Below are 15,651 nucleotides of genomic sequence, written 5' to 3'. Positions count from 1 at the left end.
ATAAACTACTTCTTTATTAGGTCACTATCTAGTTGTTTTCCCACTCCCCTCCACCCAAGGTACCACCAATCCTCCCCCGGGACTGCGATTTGAACCCAAGGATGTTCTACCACTGAACCATATCCCCAGTCGGTTTTGTTTTGTTGTTTTACTTGCAATCCCCGGTCTCAGCCTCCCAAGTAGCTGGAATTACAGGTTTATGTCACTACACCTAGCAGCTGGTTATCTTAAAACACACTGATTTTCCGTTAGGCTTGACTAAACATAACCAAAGTTACAGACTTCATCTTCACTTTAAGAACCAATCTATCTAGGGCTGGAGTTGTGGCTCAGTGGGAGAGCACTCGCCTTGCATGTGTGAGGCACTGGGTTCAATTCTCAGCATCCCCTATAAACAAACTAATAAAACAAAGGTCTATCTACAACTAAAACACATTTAAAAAAAAGAAGCAGGGTTGGGGATATAACTCAGTTGCTAGAGTGCTTGCCTCCCAAGCACAAGGCCATGGGTTCAATCACCAGCACCCCAAAAAGGCTTAAAAGAAAAAAAAAAAAAAAAAATCTATCTAGAGAAGGATTACTGAGTATTAAGAAATCTTAAGTATGACACAAAACATGCTTCTGAATCTAAATGCCAATGCATGCTTTCAATTAAACTGGCAAAACAGGCTTAGTAAAAGAGTCATACTTAAAAAAAAAAAAAAATCTAGAGATACCTTTAGAATAATTACTAGTCACTGTATGTCAACAGAACTAACTTGGTTAAATTAAACTCATAAACAAACGGCTGATCTGCCCAAGAGAACACTGTGAAAAATCCTAGCACCTGGAAAACTGCAGAGAACAGGAAATTCTGCAGGTATGGTAACAAACTACATCTTATCCATGACCTAGAAATGCCTGAGAATTTATTACACAACCTGCTGCAGAATTCTCACTTTTCAAATGGAAATGAACCATGCAGTCACACAATGCAATACTGTGATTTTATTATTGATATAATCAACTGTAACCTTTCAAGTTGTACGAACATTAACTAAAGAAAGCAGAAGTTTTACATAGTGTTGGTTGTCAGAAGAATGTGAATATCAAATAACTAGAATTTAGAACTGCTTCATTCACTCAGCCACACGTATGTATGGAGAATCTTTCATGAGGTAGGTACTATACTTCAGAAACATGGTGCACTTAAATGACTCTTAGGAAAAAAAATATTTCAAATTAGGCATGAAAGTGACAAATCAGATGGTCATTTGGACACCTGAGTATTCCATGTAAGAACTAAAAGCTGTATTAAATATTAACAGACTTTTCAGGCTCAAAACATTTTATCTATATCACCATTAATGTAGCCTCATTATTTTATTTGGCTTTTTATTTGTTTTTGTTTGGTTGGGTTTGGTTTTTGGTACTGGGGAATGAACCCAGGGTGCTTTACCACTGAGTTATATTCCCAGCCCTTTTTATTTCGAGACATGGTCTTGCTAAATTGCTTAGGGCCTCACTAAATTGCTGAGGTTAGCCTCGAACTTGAGATCCTCCTGCATCAGTCTCCTGAGTCAATGGGATTACAGGTGCAAGCCATGACACCCAGTTCTACCTTCTTTGTTTTAACTGACATAAAAATTTAACTTACATTTCTCAATAAACAGTTTTCTAAAATGACAGGGGAGTATGAAGATACTTGTGGTTAGCTACCACAGCTTTTCTAGAACTAAACAAATTTTTGGAAAACAATCTTTCAGTAAAAGAACCTGTGCAAAACAAATGAAAACAGAAGAGCACTAAGATGGGTAATAAGGGCCAAACATGTTATATAAGACAGTAAACTATTAGAGTAGATCAGCTATCACACTGAAACTACTAATCAGAGATAGGTGTTGCCAAGTTCAAGGCAAATTAATGTCTAATAAAGCAACTTACTATTTACATTTTTGCACTGTCAGTCATGACTAGCATCTGGAGGCTCTTTACAACTAGTAAACCAAACACAATATTGAAAAACCCATTTAAAAAAATCATTCCTCATCAAACACAGCATACCCTGTTGATGAACTTGGAGATATTCAATGGTGGGGAATGACTTCATAACTAAAATTTAAAAAGGAAAAAAAGTATTCAAGAAATCAGAACAAGGAAGCTTAATGGCTCTGGCAGAAGCAACAGTTCTATTTTTCTGCTCATGCCACTGAGAATCAATTCTCTGCAAAGTATATATGAAATGTATGATATTAAAAAAAAAAGAAAGAAAGAAATGTATGATATTTATTATTCCTAATTTAAGAACTGAATTCACTGGAATAGAGATGTATTGTCTCTGAAAATTATGCCTAGAAATGTTCTTGGGCTTACAGCTAGAACTCAGACTATCTCTCACAAACTTCTGCTGGGGCTGAAGAATTCAAATCAACATCAACACTCACCTGCAGTTATTAAGCCAGAAAAGGTAAGTACGTTATAAACCATGAACAACCTTCAATTTGCAGACATCTCTGATGTTCAAAGAAGTCTCCATTTCTTACCAAGTTTCTCACAACAAATCACTTCACCTAATGGCAAATTCTGAAGCACTAATTAATATCTAACCTGTCTAAAGGCTGTAGGGTTGGGGTACAGAGGTAAAGAAATGAACGTATATTCCCATATTTACATAGTTCTGGTCTTCCAAAAAGACATAAACTTGTTTTATATAAACCATCTCAATACTCTTGGGAGGTAGATAAAGAGTCAGGTTTCTGGAGGGAGAAACAAGAACAAAGGGATTAAGTGTCTTGTCTAGTAAGTCACAGTGAAAATAAAACCAGAACCCAATTATTTATCCTACAAAATTTAAATAACCTGCCTTCCTTGGTTCATAAACTCAGGATGATATTTTAAAGTGCCTGAAAATTATCTCAACGATACATATAATCATAATACTATGCCAAAAATGAGTATTTAGAGCAAGAAAGTTCTACTTAACCTAAGTCAATAAAATGAACAAAATGAACTTAAAATGCACAAGAAGGAAACAACGTCCGTATTAGAATTTTCAAAGGTCAATCTGTTCATCTTATATCCTACTGCACAAATTCTCTGTTAAGGAGCAAAGGGGCCAGATATGCTACCTATAAATTATATTCTAAATATATATATCAAATCTCAAAATGCTCCAAGAGTTCCAATCAACAGTATACTACACTCAAAAACCTTTCCCTCCAAAAATCAAAGAGCAATGCTTCTGAACATTATTTTGCTGCCTGCATGGCACATTTCATGAAAAAATTCGGATTTTTAAAAATCATTACCAGCTGGGGTTGTAGCTCAGTGGTATATAGCACTTGCCTAGCATGTGTGAGGCACTGGGTTCAATTCTCAGTACCACATACGAATAAATAAAATAAAGGTCCATCAACAACTAAAAAGTATTTGGAAAAAAAATCATTACCTTCTCAAATTCAGATTACTTAAAATTTGATGTTTTGCCCAGTCCTTGTTGAGGCAAAATTCCTAATTCCACTCAAACATTCTTTGAACATACAATGGCTGCATTAAGATACTTCCTAAATCAACAAAAGAAGAAAACTATTAACCCAGAAAACTCCCAGGTTTCCAAAGCAGACCATTTGTTTGAAATCAGAGTAGTTACCATACTACACTGTACAAAGCCCACAGAGTGACAACCAAAGTTACTTCTGCAACATGATGAAATTTCTTTTTAGCAAAATCTGACAAGACTTAATTTTCAACTGTCCAAAGAGAAGTTCTTTTCCAAGACTTGAGGAAACCCTGCAATCTCAAAGCACTTTGCTTAATCCTTTCAAATCCCAAAGAATCTAACACAAGCCACAAAACACTGAAATGTCTATGCTCAAACTCCTAAAGGTTACTTTCAATGTGTCTGGCAAGCTGACAGTCATATGTACACCCAGACCCAAAGGTGTCTTTTCTCAACAGAGCTAACATCACACTCTGCAACACAAATCAAAATACCAGGCAATTCACAAACCTCAATGAAATTTCACTTGAACTATTTGGGAGAAAAAGCCAACAACCTAGTTAACATTTATTCACCCTTTGAAAGAGTCAAAAGGCTCCATTTCTGCACTTCAGGAGATGAGTGTACATTCCTTCAGTCAGCCTGTAGTATGAGACTCAGATATTACGTCACCCAATGTCTAAATACTGCCCCATTACCCAGCAAGCACTAGGGTATCTGATAAACTGCACCAAGGTATCCCTTCCTCCCTCTCTTACACACAGCTCCTGAATGTTATGGCCCCTGGACTCCTGTTCTCTTGCAGTTTCACAAAGACATCTGCCCTGCACCTGCTGCAATCCCATTTCCATTCACTTTTGGTGCACTCCTCATGACCCTGTATGGCTCTTCTATCTGTTCACCCATCAGACAATTATGCTAGGAGGCTACACACCACATACTTCCTCCAAACTTCAATGGGACACTTGACTCTCCCTAACCCATTCCCCATTCACTGGTTGCAAAACTAAAGATCAGGTTTCATGATTAATCTCTCTGATCCCAGCAGTATGAACTTTGAGATATGTATATAGTTTAATGCCCTCCATTTTCCACTTACAACATTCCAGGATTCATATCCCCTGTCCCTACCCTCAATTTCCAGTTTCTCTGAGTTTAGAATGTAATGCTCTCTTTAGTTGGTTGTTCCCTGCCCCCAACTTCTGCACTCAGCCTTTCCTTATACTTTAGTGACTTCAAAATTTTGGACTTTTCAAACTCCCAAGACTCATTCAATCTCTCACCACACTTCTGTACCTTGAACCTTCTGTACTCCTTTAAAAGTCAACTATATTCCTAATTCTATTCAACCTAGTTATTTCCTGCCCTAAACCTTTGCATTCTACTTTCCCCACCATCACACCAAACCCATACACCTGTTCTTTTCTAATCAGACTTGCCCACACACATCACTACCTTGCCCTTCCTCTACCCATTAAAGGTACTATGCATTCCTTTACAACCTCTCCCCCAAAACATCCTGTTTTCTCCACTTCCTTCTCCATACAGTGCCCCAAACCAGACCTGTGCCTCCCTCCCTCTACCCATGATACTCCAAATCTGTACACCTCCCCTTCAACCCTATCCCACCACCATCCCTACTGATTTCCTTCACACACACACACACACACACACACACTCCATCTCAACTTTTCCACACTTCCTGCCCCAGAAATATTTCCATCTGTCCCCACATCTCACCTGCCACTTCAAGAACATTTCCCTCCTCCTTTCCACCCACAGCCTCATAACCTCTCCATCCTGCCCCACACACTTGTTCCCTCCAGTGTCCCTTCAACCTCCCAAGTTTCCCGTCCTGCTGCTCCCCATTTTCATCCACACTTCTCAAAACGAACACCCTCCATCTCACTTAAGCTGCCTGTTAACTGCACCACACACTCCCCACCCAGACAACTTCTCTCCATCCAAATCACCCGACCTCACTGTCCCCATTCACTCCCAAACTCCTGAAACTCAGTCCCTGCTCAATCTCCCTGCCCCTTTCATCCCATTCCCTTTTCCCCTGAGGATCAAACACCTGCCCTTCACCCTTGAATGTCAACCCCCTGCTGTCTCCCTACACACCTCCTGGCCAGCCACTCCTCTCGGGTTTCCTGGAGCCCCTGGGCCTACACTCGCACACACCTCTTGCCTGAACACCCCATTTCCTTCTCCATCACTGGAGACCCCCAGGCGCCCTCCTGCCCTCCCTCGCTCTTCGAGCTCAGCCTGCCAGCTACCCAGACCCCCTCCTCCACCATTCCCCTTCACGCCTCGGGTGGCCTTCCCAGGATCTGCCCCTCACACGCAACACTAACCCGGCATTAGGCTCCTTCCATTTCTGCCTTGAGTCCCCTGTCCTCCCCTTCGATTGCCACCCCGTTCGCCCCTTGCCCTCCCCAAACCCCTCACACCCTCCTGAACCCCCATACGCTGTCCCCCCGACCCGCCAGAATGTCCTACATCGCTCTCGCACTCGTCCTTGCCCCCAAAGGCTCCCCAAACCTGCCCGAAGGCCCTCCACCCTCCTTCGGGCTGGATCCCTCTACCCTCCATTCTCCCCCAATCTACCCACACCCTCTGCCCGCCCCACAAGCCTCTCCCCCAGTTCCTGCTCCCAATGTCCTCCAACACCTGCCCGGAGCCCTCCAGCCGACCCAGAGCTCCCGGCGCCCGTCCCCCACGCTGCCCACGCCCTCCGGGTGCTCAGGGCCGGGACCCCATCCCCCGAAGGTGAGGAAGGCTGCCCGCTGCCCTTGCCCGAAGCGACCGCGGCAACGCGACGGCGGCTGCGGCCACAATGCCGAAGCCGCGGGGCCGGGATTGCGCCCCGCTCTCCGACTCGGCCGCCGCCGCCGCTGCTAAGGACGCACAACAAACAATGCGGGGCCCGGCCGGCACCGCCAACCGCCTCAACCGCCGCCTCAACCGCCGCCCGCCCGGGACGGCCCGCCGCGCAGGCGCCTGCCCCGCCGCAGCCTACCCGCGCCGCCGCGCTCTGCCCGCGCCCGGTCCCCGCTCCCTCTCCGCCGCCGCCGCCACCTCGTCCGCCCGCGTCTCCGGCTCCTCAGCCCAGCGGCGGCGGCTGCGGCGGCTGCTGCCCTGGTGGCGCTCGCGGCTCCGGTCTTCGCTTCGGCGGCGGCGGCGGCGAGCACGTGACGCCGCCGAGCGCACCCATTGGCCGGGCCGGGGGGCGGGCCCGCGGCTGCTGGGGAACGGAAAGCCCGCCCCTCGCTCGCCGCGCGCCCCCTCCACGCGCGCTCTGCCGCACCTGAAAGCGCCGGCCAGCGCCCGCCGTCGCCGTGCCGCGCCGCCGCCTGCGCCAACTGCGCACCTGGGAGCGCGCGGGGAGCACGCGCTGGCGGCGGCCTCATGCACCTGCGAGCTAGTGCCTACGTAAACTGCGTCCCCGCCTTCCTCCCTGCGCCTGGCCCCCAGCCGTTGCAGCACCTGAGCCCCGCTGCGCTGGCGGCGTAACAGCTGGGGAGCGGGGACCGACTGGGCTGAGAGGCCAGTGAAATGTACGGAAACTTCGTAACTTCCGAACCTGGGAACCGCTCCTGGCAGAGGCGGTGAGCCGGCCTCCCCAGGCCGGGCGCCCGGTGCGGGACGCTCCCCAACCCCAGAGGCTACGCAGACGGAGTAAGCGCCGCATTGCTCTCCGGGTGGAGGAGGGGCAAACTAGAGCTTTGACTTGTTAAAAGATTTGGATCTCCAGCTGTGTGACCTTGACCAACTTATAAACCACTCTGAGCTTCAGTTTCCTCGTCAGGAAACTAGGACAAGAATTCTGACTTAAGAGCTGTTGGGAATATGGCATAAAACAATAGTTGTGAATTCTGACGGCACATAGCAAGTACTGAACAGAAGTTGCCACTATCCCCTCTCCTACTCCCACCTCTCATAGACCTCCCCCGGAATTGAGTTTGGGCCCAGAATCTCCTTACAGTTGGGTCAGACGTTGGATAACACTAACCTACACTGTCCCAGGAGCTGTGCTGGAGAAGAAATAAAGATTCACTTTTTTCATTCGTTTGTTGAGATACAGCAACATTGCCCCGCTCAAGCGATCTTCCCACCGCAACTGCCCAAACAGCAGGGACTACAGGAGCGTGACACCGCAGCCGACTAAGGTGCACTTTTACAGTTACTGGGCTGCACCTTCTTGGTGTCCAGCATTCTGCCAGCCAGTTCAGCCACCATGGAATATCTGCCGCGGGTCAGGCACTGTGCAGGGTGCCGGGTTGCGCTGACTGACACAAGGTCCCCACCCTAGAGTAATTCTTAGCCTGGAGCAAACTACCTAATCACCCAGTGCCAGAGCCAGGCGGATTGAGGAGAGCCCTTCCACAGAAGTCCCATGGGGGACACTGTCTCTTCTTTCTAACATGCAAGGCTCAAATATTTTAACAGCTCTGCTTCATTCACAGAGTAAACACTTGATTTCAACTGAAAAAACCTCCGTGATCTGACCTTCAGCTTCAAGGCACACAACCTTTCCCTTCACCTCACTTAAAGGCCAGTTTGACCCTTAGCCACAATGAACTACAAAACTGTCCTTTTCAGAGTATGCCCACTCTGTGACACTTCTGAGCGCTCCTGAGATAGGTGCTAGGCCCCAAATCCCCATTTTTAACCACCCACACCTTCTTTTATCCTCCTGAAAAATTCCGAGGTGCTCATATCAACCAGCTCAGAACATATTCTCTCTGGAAGTCCTTGACTGCCTCAGAGGAGTGATCTAAATTCCCTGTTCACACAGCCCTGTTAAAAATGTATGAATAGTATGGATCTACATCGTGCACAACCATAGAAACGAAATGATGTACCTCATTTGTGTACAATGAATCAAAATGCAGTCTGTAACAAATTAAAAGCTAAATTAAAATAATAATAAAACATGCATTCTATGGCTTTAGACTGTCATGGTTTGGCTGTCTGTCTCTGGGTTGCGAACGTCCTCAGGACAGGGTCATCTTTCTGCTCAGTGGATTAGGGAAAGACAAGAAGTGTGCAGGTGATGAGATCACCGAAGTTGGGTTTTGGAGGATGAACAGAAGGGAGAAGAGATGCTGCAGCATAAAGATCCAAGTTTGGGGACTGGGGTTGTGGCTCAGTGGTAGTGTGCTCACCTAGCACTCTCGAAGCCCTGGGTTCGATCCTCAGAACCATGTACAAATAAAATAAATGTGTTGTGTCCACCTACAACTAAAAATTATTTGAAAAAAAAAAAAAAAAGATCCAGGTTCAGGCTGGGTTGTGGCTCAGTGGTAGAGCGCTTGCCCAACATGTGAGGCACTGGGTTCAACCCTCAGCACCACATAAAAATACATAAAGATATGTCCATCTACAACTAAAAGTATTGTTTTTTAAAAAGATCCAAGTTCACTGCACACTAGCTGTGTGACCTTGGCAAATAAGGACTCTAAGTCTTAGAGTCCTAATCTGTCAAGTGACACATAATACTGCCTACCTCAGAGGGTTGTTATAAAGACTATATCATAGGTACTCAGCACAGTGTGCTATGTCTGGTAAAATTTTTGATTTTTTTAACTAGATGTAAGACATGACATTAAGGATTCAATAGTATCTCCTATTTCAATATGTTTATCTGGCTTGTAATTCCAAATACTCATGACAAAAATATGCAAATGATACAAAAGCAAAGAAAGTTAAAAATTCAAGTGTCCCTCTTCCTTTTTGCCCCTAACTCCATTTCCTCTACCCCAATCCCACCTCCCAGAGAGCTAGTGTTAAAATTTTCTTCTTCCATATTACATGTTCAAATAAAGAAGAAAGTTACAGAAAATTATATATCTATAACGTGTATATTGGATTCTCTGTTGAAAAAAAGAAAGAATTAAGTACCAGTCATCATTAATGTTTAATTGGGGTGGCAAGTAGAACTGAGGTATAGGATACATACATATGTATGATACCTTTTAAATTTTATTGAAATATATTTATCATAAAAGTATCAATGATTTTTAGTAACTTTTCTAAGTGGTGCAATATCAAATCAGATTCAGAACATTTGTAATATTTTATGGATCTCCCCAAGATTCCTTTTGTCCCTTTACTATTCATTTCCATTCATACCCCCAGCCATAAGAAACCAACAATCTACTTTCTTTCTTTTTTGTTTATTTTTGTTCATTTTATATTGTTTTGTCGGGTGGTGGTCCTGGGTAGTCAACCCAGGGCTAGGTAAGCATTCTACCACTGAGCTACAGGCTGGCCTTGAACTTACTATCTTCCTGCCTCAACCTCCCAAGTTGCTGGAATTACAGACATGCACCCCCCTGCTAATACCACTAATCTACTTTCTAACTCCCTTTTGGCCTTTTCTGAAAATATTTGGTACATTTAAAGAAAAAAAAAAAATCTCAAACAGAGCTAGGCATGGTGGGTACATGACTGTAATCCTACCAACTTGGGAGGCTGAGCCAGGAGGATCATAAGTTCGTGGCTAGCCTCAGCAATTTAGTGAGGCCCTAAGCAATTTAGCAAGACCCTGTCTCAAAATTAAGAAAAAAAAAAAAAAAAGAAAGAAAACAACCCGGGATGTAGCTCAGTGATAAAGTGCCCCAGGTTCACAGTACCAAAAAAAAAAAAAAAAAAGGAAAAGAAAAAAAGTCAAATAGGCCTGGACCTTTTAGAAAAAAAGATAAAAAGTATTACCTAGCAATCCTACCCAGTGATAATAATCAATGTTAATATATGTATATGCAGTATTATTCTAATCTTTTTCTATGCATGCAGATAACTTCTCTTTTATGGAATTATCACATACCTTCTGCTTTGATTTTTTTTCACTTAATATAAAATAAATATACCTCTGTTTTGTATTTACTCTTTCTTTGTACTCTTCTGCATAATGTTGAATCTTGAAAATCATTTAATTAAAGCAAGTCCCCTATGGTGAGTATTTAGGTCCTTTCCAGTATTTCCATTCTTATAAACAGAGGAAAGTAAGGAGTGTTATAAAGCTCTTGAGCTTGAAATGCTTTGAAATCATACTTGAGTTCCAAGACCAGCACCCTGTGATTCATCCAATCATTGCACAAAATATTTACTGAGACTGTACTAGGCACTAGTCCCTAAGAGTACAAAAGCAGCAAACAGTCACACCGTCCCTACCCTCATAGGGCTGGAGGTGAGTGGGAAGGAGAAACAAATTCTCTGGATAGTTGTATTAAATGCCCACAAACAAGGGAGTGACCAACTCCCACAGGAGAAAAGGGTGGGGTCCTCTGACTCTCAGAGGAGGCAGGAGGCATCTTTGGAGCACATCCTGGGCCCCTCGTTCTGAGCCATTCTTGTGAGGGCACCTAGCAAGGGCAGGTCAACTGGCTTCCCCTTGTGAGTGATGTGCAGGCCCTTCATCCTTCCTCAGGTCTTCACACCCTTAGTCCATTGGACACTTTCGTCTTTCCACGGACAAGAAAAACACAGGGATCCTTGAGACCCAGAGAAGAACGTGAATTGCTCAAAGTCATCCAGTTAGGAAAGGGCACAGCTGAAGGTAGCCTCTGGTCTAACTCCCAGTTCAGTGCTCTTGGTTCCAAAAAACACCACTCTCTATAGAAGGTGCTCATGTTCAAAGAACCACACCTACAGCTGCACTGTCCAGGCAACAGAAGTGGCAGTTGAAATTTCAATTATTTAGAATTAAATAAAATTTTAAATTCAGATGCACTAGACACAGTTCAAGTGCTCTATAACCATATATGGCAAGTAGCTACTATATGAACGGCACTGACATAAAACAGTCCCATCGTTGCAGAAATCTATTAGTCCAGTGACCTAGAGGAGCAATAATAATATGTTATTTTCCAAAACTCTTGCCTGGGAGGTAGGGAGATGGGCCTGGCCTCCTCTGTTCTTTCTTTCCTCCCCTCCCCCAACACAGGCCATTTCTAGAGGAAGAAGTCAAAAAGAGAAGGGTGGCTGATTGTGCTGTGAGTGAGGGGAAGGACACGAGGAAGTGACGTCCCTCACCTTCCTGCCATCCTGTTTCTAAATCTACCTGCATCTCCAACCATTCTGTCTTCTTTCCCTACTTTTACAAAATCTGGCTCCTCTCAACAAAGACCAGATCCTTCGCCAGTGCCTGGATGGCCTCCTTTCCTGCGCTCTAAGGAACTTCACTCTGAAGTTTGTCCCTCTCTGATTGAGTCAGGTCAGTCTCTACTGGATTCTTTCTATTATTATCCAAAGAGTCACTACCATTGTTAGAAGGAAAGAGAAGTGGGTGGGAGGGAGGGTGGAAGGAAGGAAAGAAGGAAAGAAGGAGAGAAGGAAGGAAGGAAGGAAGGAAGGAAGGAAGGAAGGAAGGAAGGAAGGAAAGAAGATCCCCAGGTGATTCACTTGCACCTTACAGTTTGAGAAGCATTGACCCAAATGCAGTAACTACAGGTGCCACTCAGAGCCTCCAGTTATTTCTGACAAGATGCTCTAAAATGGTGAATAAAACAAGGTATAATCTTCATTCACTTTGCATAGTATTTGCCTCCCTGGCATAGTAAAATCATGCTAGAGAGGACTTTGTGTTTATATGAAAAACGGAGTGAGTTCTTAGGCCCAAGTAGTTATACACAGAATTTTCACCTACTTAAATGCCCCTTAGGATATTCAAAAGTCATGTGATGCTATCCACATATTGCAGGACAGCCAGCACCCTTGGCTCCTCACCACCACCACTAATAGATGCCACCATCAGAACTATCCAACTCCACCCAGAATGTCAGAGAGCTCCCACTGAGAACCTGGCTCAGACTCAGTCAACAGCCTACCTCCATGTGGCTGTCTCACATGCTCCTCAACTGTATGTAACTTGCCTGATCCTTCCCCCGAGCCCCAAACCCAATCCCTCTACTGTTCCCTATTTCAGTTCCCTTATGGAGGTTCTGGGATCCTCTAATATTGAATAATCTGTAGACCATAGATTCTATGTAGGCAGAATTTTTTTTATTTGTTCTTTTTGTAGCACATAGAGTTCATAGTATCAGGTAAATACTAATAATATGTTGAATGAATATGTAACAAATTTTCCCATTCCTCTTTTTTGGATAACAAATTTCAAAGTGATTTGAAAGAGGAGGAATCTAGAAGAGGAGAGTCTTCCAGAATTTCTGCTAATATCCTGATACTGCTGTCCAATCCAAGATGCAAAACAGTCCAGAACTACACTGAGACTTCTCCAACAAAGTATTGTCCCAGCAGAAGAAACAGTCAGAACTCCCGGAGGTCTGGACTTGGGGCCCAAATTCATCAACTTCAAGCATAAAACTTCTTTGAAGTCTCATTTTATCTTTAAAATCTATACAAATTTTACCTTTTATTCTGTTTGTTTTAATGTGAAAATAATATTAATTACTACCCTTTAGGATGAAAATCAAAGCCTGTTAGCCAGGTCTGGTGGCACAAGCCTGTACTCCCAGTAGCTCAGGATTCTGAGGCAAGAGGATCACGAGTTCAAGGTCAGCCTCAGCAACTTAGTGAGGTCCTAAGCAACTCAGTGAGACCTTGTCTCTAAATAAAATATTAAAAAGGGCTGGTGATGTAGCTTAGTAGTAAGCACCTCTGGGTCTAATCCCCAGTGCCAAAAAGTAAAAAAAAAAAAAAAAAAAAAAAAAAAAGCCCATTTATGCAGCTCCTCAAATAGAAGTTACACTCCAAGAAGGCATTCTTTGCTCTTATCCTATGGCTCAAAGTATTTTCCGGTGTACCACCACCTGGTCCTGCTGGAAATTATACCACCAGCCAACATGGAAGTGCTTATGTTCCTGGAAGATATTAAACACTTAACATGCATCATGGGTTTTTATTTGTTTGTGTTTTGCTGTGGGCAGGGGAGGGGGGAGGCAGGAGGTGGGGGTTGGTGCTGAGGTTAGAACCCAGGGCTATGCACATGCAAAGCAAGTGTTCTACCACTGAACTCTACCCCAACCCCAGATTGCATCTTGTTGTTAATCCTCACAACAATCCTATGAAGTGGGTACAACTTTATTTTAATCTTAATTTATAGATGAGGAAACTAAGTCTCCAAGAAGATAATCTTACTACACGACAGAGCTGCCAAGTGGGAAACGTGAATTTCAACTTGAATCCCTATACTTTCCACACTGGATTGAAAGGCAAGTTCCTAGACTTTCAGAAAAAAACAGGCTTAAGGCAGCAGAAAAACTCCAAGAAATCCCCTGCCCCCCTAGTTCACAAACCAAGGAAAGTACCAAGGTGTCGATGAATCTCGAGGTAGATATATTTTCAGTACTCTACAAGTTCTAAGAAAAGTTTCCAAATATATGTCCTGGTTTCAATCATAACCTCAAATAATAATGATAAAAGTAGTTTCTAGATCACCAGGACAAACATCTTGTAAATGATCCCTGCCACCCAAAATTCAATAATCATGTTGGTGCCAAGTGATCGCCTGAAGTGACATTTTAACATTAAATGCAGGTGTCTTGGACTGAAGGTCAAATTCTCAAGGGTCAGCAAGAAATGTTTTCTTTAAAACAGTGATTCTCATCTAGGTATGATTTTGTGTGCCCCTGCCCCCTTCATTTAGCAATGTGTAGATATTTTTAGCTGTAACACTAATGGGTAGGGGCCAGGGGTGCTGCCATCCATCCTACAATATGGACAACTTCTCAGACCAAAGAATCATCTGGCTTGGAATGTCAATGTTGCTGAGGCTGAGAAGCCAGACTTTAAAAGGGTTTTCATCAGGTGAAATCCATAGTGTGGAGGGGAAAGAATTGGAAATTCTGCTTCTCTGAATGAGTCTTGTTAGATAGCTTTCGCTTTGAAATCATGTAAATGATTCATGTAAATATTTAAATCATTAAATCTTATAAATTTTGAATAATCCCTAAAATAAAAACAGGTCAAAACATGAACGTAACTTTATATGAGATTGATAATATAACCACACAGAAAGTCTCTAAATACTACCTCACACTAAAATGGGCCAGGGCTCTTTGGAGAAATGGCTCATTCCATTAGGAAGGCAGAAAATGTGTGAGATGAACCCGGGACATCTTGTCATGTCAGAAAGAAGCTCTCAAAGTCCATCAAGGTCACCCTGAAAAGCTGCAGAAGCCAGTTTAAGGAAGCACTCTTCAGGCAAAGAGCAGACTACGAGTTAATCATAAAAAACAATTACAACAAATGATGAAAAGGCTTTGAATATAGACAAAGCCACGAGTTTCATACTGATTCTAAATTTTTAAATGGTAAGAGAGAAACCAAACAATTCATTGGACATCATCGGATGCTTCTAAGGCACTAACCTGATATCTAAAAATTGATTAAAGAGTTAAGCATTTCACCTGGAGCAATGGTGTAGGCCTGTAATCCCACCCACTCTGGAGGCTGAGACAGGAGGATCAGCCTCAGCAACTTAGTGAGACCCTCAGCAACCCTCAGCAATTTAACCAGATGCTGTCTCAAAATGAAAAATAAAATAAGGGCTGGGGTTGTGGCTCAGTGGCAGAGTGATTGCCCAGCACGTTCAAAGCACTGGGTTCCAGTCTCAGCACCACATAGAGATAGATAAATAAAATAAAGGTCCATTGCCAACTAAAAAAGAAAACTATATATATATTATAATATATATATATATATAATATTATATATATTTATGTATTATAAATATATATCTTTATTTTATATATATATAAAATAAAAATAATAAAATAAAATAAAAAGGGCTAGGGATATTGTTCAGTGGTAAAATACCCCTTGTTCAATCCCAGTACCTAAAATAAACAAATTAGTTAATTGTAAAAAAAATTAGTTAAGAATATGGAGGAGAAGAAGAACCCTAAAGTGACAACTTAACATTAAATGCAGATACCTTAGACTGAAGGTCAAGTTATACTCACTGATCACGTAGCTACGATGGTCACTTACTCAGGGTTCTGCTGTCGATCCAGCATTTCCTCCCCTTCCTCTCATTTAATCCCACCACAGCCAGTGGCAGGTGTTCTCAGCATCTCTAAGAAAAGAAGCAGCCCCTTCAGACCCACAAGGTCAGGCGGAGTTTGCTTCTATCTTGAAGGTCACTAAAGAAATGGGAAAGGCAGTTACCCTAGGAAAGGGTGTTTAATTCTGTCTTGGAACTTGAA

General features: G+C 43.2%; 1 protein-coding gene across 4 annotated transcripts in view; it reads right to left on the bottom strand.

Annotated features, from left to right (window-relative positions):
* Nucleotides 1–6,647, bottom strand: part of Strbp (spermatid perinuclear RNA binding protein) — a 151,430-nt gene extending 144,783 nt beyond the window's left edge. For 3 of the 4 annotated variants that reach the window (XR_007105055.1, XR_007105056.1, XM_047525845.1), the window contains exon 1: nt 6,501–6,647. The gene's annotated coding sequence lies outside the window, so the exon portion shown is untranslated. The remainder of the gene's footprint in view (nt 1–6,500) is intronic. The other variant, XM_047525846.1, reaches the window with a different exon arrangement.
* Between the last annotated feature and the right edge of the window lie 9,004 nt (nt 6,648–15,651).

This window comes from Sciurus carolinensis, chromosome 14, assembly GCF_902686445.1.
Source record: "Sciurus carolinensis chromosome 14, mSciCar1.2, whole genome shotgun sequence".
Classification (NCBI taxonomy): Eukaryota; Metazoa; Chordata; class Mammalia; order Rodentia; family Sciuridae; genus Sciurus; species Sciurus carolinensis.
This window is presented reverse-complemented; position numbering and strand designations above follow the sequence as displayed.